The following is a 5,348-nucleotide window of genomic DNA, read 5'->3' as shown; positions in this document are numbered from 1 at the left end:
TGCAGTGGGACTATGATGTACCTGCCATGATTGTGGCTTGTGACCAGGGTGATTTGCCTGGACACCGTTAATGTTAAAGCTATGCTTTACTTAAAAAAATCACCCAAAACCACCCCGAACTGCACACGTGGCGCGGCAGGTAGGCTCTGTCGGGCCCGAAGCATGTTTCTACAAAAAAAAACCTCGTGCTTTAGCAATTTCGCAGACAAGTCCATACCCCCGATAGAAAACCCCCTAGTCATCAGCCCCGATGCAAACCCCTTCCAAAACCTTTCCTTTCTTTCGCCTGTCCTCTCCTCCTCATCTCTGCCCTCTGCTCCTGTGAGGCGACGCCGCCGTCGACCTCATCGGCGGCGACACAGGGCGCCATGGAGCTGCGACGTAGGGAACCCGACGAGTTCCCTCCTGAATACAGTAAGCACCTGGCGATTTGCACTCCTCTGCCTCCTCCTCTGCTTCCCCTGTTCCTGCACCGGGCGGGTTAGGTTTTTTAGACCGATCATGTCGATTTATTGTGAATTTTGGGTCGATCTACTCACTAGGGTTGGTTGTGTGCGTCCCCAGGGTTTGAAGGGGAGTAGTTTCCATGAGCTTATCTAGGGTTTCTTGATGCTGATTTGGGGAATTGGGGGGGGGGGTCAATCAAGGGCAATGTGAGGGGATTTTACCTAGGGTTTTGGGTAGCATACAGGGAAAGGGTGGTCCTTTAGGTCAGAGAGGGAAGAGGTCATGTGTTGATGTGATTTTGTTGTTCACATATTCAAAGATTATATGCTATTGTTGCACTGTACTATAGATGCACTACTGTTATGTTTTGCACTGTAAAATGCTGAAAGTCAGCATTTTTACTATTGTTTTGTGATGAAAGGGTGGTCTTTTAGTTGATATTCAGTACATCATTCTGTTTGAAAATCAAAGTACAGATTCAGTTAGAGTTTGAGCACTATACTCTGTCAGTTGAAACTATGATTCAGATAGAGTTGAATGTGTTGTGCACTGAAATTTTCATGTGTCAATATTGGAGTGACAAATGGAGAAGCTTGCCGGTTATTCTCAGTGGAGTTTGAGCACAATGGAATTTTCTTGGGGGAATGCATAGGTGGAGAAATGAAGTTCTCTTACATTGGGTGCAGTTATGAAGCTTTTGACTACTGTCATTCAGACACATGGTCACTGGGGATGATCAAGTATTGCTTGGCAAGGATGGACTATGACCCTACAGACCCTCAAATCAAGGTGTAATGGATTTTTCCAGGGAAAGACTATGGCGATGGCCTGCTATGTGTTGACAATCCAGATGTTATAGCTGCTATGGTGAGGTCCAGCAGAGAAGCCAAGACATTGGATTTGTTAGTTGATGAGGAGAATAAGATTCAGACATTATATCATGATATCATACTAAAAGGATGCCCAATTGCAGATGGAAATGAGGATGCAGAGAATGCAGAGGAAGGAAAGGATGCAGAGGCAGATTGTGATGCAGAGAATGCAGAGGAAGGAGAGGATGCAGAGGCAGATCATGATGCGGAGAATGCAGATAATGCCGTTAAAAACAATGATGGAGAAGAAGAGTTGAATGAAACTGACTCAGACTTTTATGAGAGTGACTATGATTGTGAAGATGGAGATGATGATTTGTTTGCTCAAAATGTGGACAAATTATTGAATGACAACAATGAAGAAGAGGAAGAGATATTTGAGGAGGAAGATCCACTAGATGATGATGAGCTCAACCTGTCAAAAGATGAGTTGGAGAAGTTGAAATATACAGTCAGAACATTCAATGCAGAAATGCACATGAGCAACCCAATCTTCAGGGTTGGGCAAGTATTTGGAGAAATGAAAGAGCTAAGGGAAGCAGTCACTGCATACACAGTCAAAAAACAGAGTGAAAAATCTTCAAACCTAGAAATGAGGCAGAGAGATTCATTGGTGTGTGTCAACCAAATTGCCCTTGGAGGTTGAAAGCATCTAGAAACAACAGAACATGAAGCATTGTCATCAGGGAGTACAATGGAGAGCACACCTTTCAGAAAACATGGGATTCCAAGTGCTTGACAGTAAAGTACCTGACTGAGATATTTATTGACGAGTTCAGAGACAACAAGAGCATGGACTTGGGTACATTTGGAAGAAAAGTTCAGCAGAAGTTCAAACTTAATCCAGTGGGAATGAAGCTTGGCAGGGCCAGGAGTGCAGTACTTAAGATCATACATGGTGATGAGAAAGCACAATACAACCAGTTGTGGGACTATGGACAAGAACTAAGGAGAAGTAATCCAGGGAGCAAATTCATTGTTTGCACAACCAAACTGAAGGAAAAAGGTGACCTGCTTCCAAAAGATCACCTATCTTCACTATATTGGTCCTATGATGACAGCAAGAGAGGTTTTCTGAGGGGATGCGGGCCAATTATATTTGTTGATGGGTGTCACCTGAAGAGCAAATACAAGGGTGTGCTGCTTATAGTTGTTGGGATTGATCCCAATGATTGCATATTTCCAATTGCAAATGGGGATGGTGAAGGTGGAGTCGTCTTACTCTTGGGAATGGTTTCTCACCACTTTGAAGAATGAACATTATTAACACCTCCCCTTTCACTATAATGAGTGAAAAGCATAAGGTGTGTTCCATTTGTCCAGACATGTTGTTGTTGCATATCTCCATCTGTTGTTGTTGTCTGACATGTTTATTAACTAATTTTGCAGGATTTGATCAATGCTGTTGAGAAGATATGGCGAGATGCAGAACACAAATTTTGTGTTAGACATCTTTATCAAAACTTCCACCAGAAGTTCAAAGGGGAAACACTGAAGAATATGTTGTGGGCCATTGATAGGTCAACTAATGTGGACAAGTGGACCTTGAACAGAGAGAATCTAAGGGCATAGAACTTGGAGGCATATAATTGGTTGGACGGCAAGCTCCCCAACTAGTGGGTGAAAGCATACTTTAGAGATTTCCCCAAGTGTGACATCTTGCTGAACAACATGTCAGATGTGTACAACATTGGTCACTAGTGTCAATGCCATTAAAAACAGCATCAGGGGAGGATGGAGGTATACTCCAATCAAAGTCTGGAAGTATTTCAGTCCCCTACAATCATATCCAACCAAAACATCTTCAGAAAGTTACCACATTGAGTACAAAATTGAAAAGAAATTCAGTACAAATTTTCACTGTCCATCTTCAAATTGAGGAGAGGGTACACACCTTGCAAGAATCAACATCCATGTAGCGCACCTCGCCGGTGATCTTCGCCTAGGGCTCGCCGTTCTTCGTCTTGTCGGCGCCCGCGAGGTCACTTCCATGGAGTGGGCGATGCTGGCTCGACGATGGCGCTGCCCCTACCCCACGGCGTCCTACCTGCTCCCTCCATCCTGAAGATGTCGACCCCTTCATGTCGCACGAGCCAGCGGTGGAAGCGAGAGGACGGCGGTGGCGTGGCCGGAGCGGCGGCGGAGTGGACAGAGAGGGGCGGTGGCGGAGTGGACAAAGAGGAGCTCGGGGCTAGGGATTTGTAAATGGGGAACGGGCAGGAGGGGTTGCAGGAGCGCGGTGTAAAAAATAAAACTGGAGGGCCTTTCTGCAAAATTACCAGAGCCAACGTGGCATGCCAAATGTTGCGTCCAGAGTATTTTGGGTGATTTTGTTACATAGGTAGAGTTTAGGGACCAGTTTTGTGGTTTTTTTTATTTCTGTATGAATCTGTTCCCACCCCTACAAGTTTATGTACCAATTATGGTATTAACTCAAATTAAATCATGCGGCCATAATGTATGCCAACTCTTCCCAGCCACTCAGTCGTCATCCACCCGTGCACACCTTTTCTCCCTGCTTTTTCTCTCTCTGGCGGACTCTCTCATCTAGCGAGCCCCTCCTCACAACCTACTACAGGGGCAGATGCTGGGAACGAAGATACGCCATGGGATGAGCGGCTCTCGAGGTGTCAACACCGTTGCTGCAAACAAGATGAGCACTGCACGCAAGGGACCGGTGCTGGCAAGGCTAGCGCTGCACGGCCGCAACGTAGGAGCATGCACCTCGCCGGACCGCCGGCACCGTGAACGGGGGTTGGCCAATGCTACAACCGACTACGACAGAAGCACAGCCCGCACCGACAGAAGCTGCGACCGACGTAGAGAAAGTTGCAACTGTGATGGAAAAAAGCTACGACCATGATACCGTATGCTGGAACCACCCGACAGCGGAGCTGTGACCACGGGGACCACATGCTGGAACCACGCACACCGGGAGTTGCAACCACGGTGCTCGTGTGCTGGAACCGTGTATACAAGAGCTGCAACCGTATGCATACAGACTGCACCCCTGACGTCGACGTCGGCGAAAATGGCATCGGCGAAAATGTTACAATCGTGTATCGCGGAAGCTACAACCAGCTCTCGGAGAAGTTACAACGGTTCACACGGGAGCTGCAATCGGCAACGCCATCGCCGGCAAAATGCTTCAACCGTATCCCGCACAAGCTACATCCACGTGCGTCAAAGCTGCAACCATTTTGGCGTTGCTACAACCGTGTCGCCAGAGCTGCAACCAGCGATGCTGTCATCGCAAAAAGGCTTCTGGCGACGTTACAGTCGTGTTCTGGCGAGCAGAGTTACAACCGTGTGCACCAGAGCTGCAAGCGTTTTCTGGCGACGTTACAGCCGTGTTGCCGGAACTGCGACACATGGTGAGCCACAGTGCCGGCGACCATCGGTGTGTGGGGAGCTTTGCGACCGACGCCGCGGCTATCATGATTCCCGTGTGCTAGAACCAAGCGGCAGCAGAGTTACAACCTAGGCAGCAAAAGCTTTTTTCCAAACCCTGGGATGATGTGTTTCAATCACCACCGGCTACGGGAGCAATGGGCCTGCTTGCGGCCGACGACTATAGGGCAACGGTAGCTGCGGCGAGTTGTGGGGAGCTTTGCGACCTACACCGCGGCTATCATGATTCCCGTGTGCTAGAACCAAGCGGCAGCAGAGTTACAACCTAGGCAGCAAAAGCTTTTTTCCAAACCCTGGGATGATGTGTTTCAATCACCACCGACTACGGGAGCAATGGGCCTGCTTGCGGCCGACGACTATAGGGCAACGGTAGCTGCGGCGAGTTGTGGGGAGCTTTGCGACCTACGCCGCGGCTATCATGATTCCCGTGTGCTAGAACCAAGCAGCAGCAGAGTTACAACCTAGGCAGCAAAAGCTTTTTTCCAAACCCTGGGATGATGTGTTTCAATCACCACCGGCTACGGGAGCAATGGGCCTGCTTGCGGCCGATGACTATAGGGCAACGGTAGCTGCGCGCGAGTTGCGGGGAGCTTTGCGACCGACGCCGCGGATATCATG

Source organism: Triticum aestivum, chromosome 7B (assembly GCF_018294505.1).
Source record: "Triticum aestivum cultivar Chinese Spring chromosome 7B, IWGSC CS RefSeq v2.1, whole genome shotgun sequence".
NCBI classification, from domain to species: domain Eukaryota; kingdom Viridiplantae; phylum Streptophyta; class Magnoliopsida; order Poales; family Poaceae; genus Triticum; species Triticum aestivum.
This window is presented reverse-complemented; position numbering follows the sequence as displayed.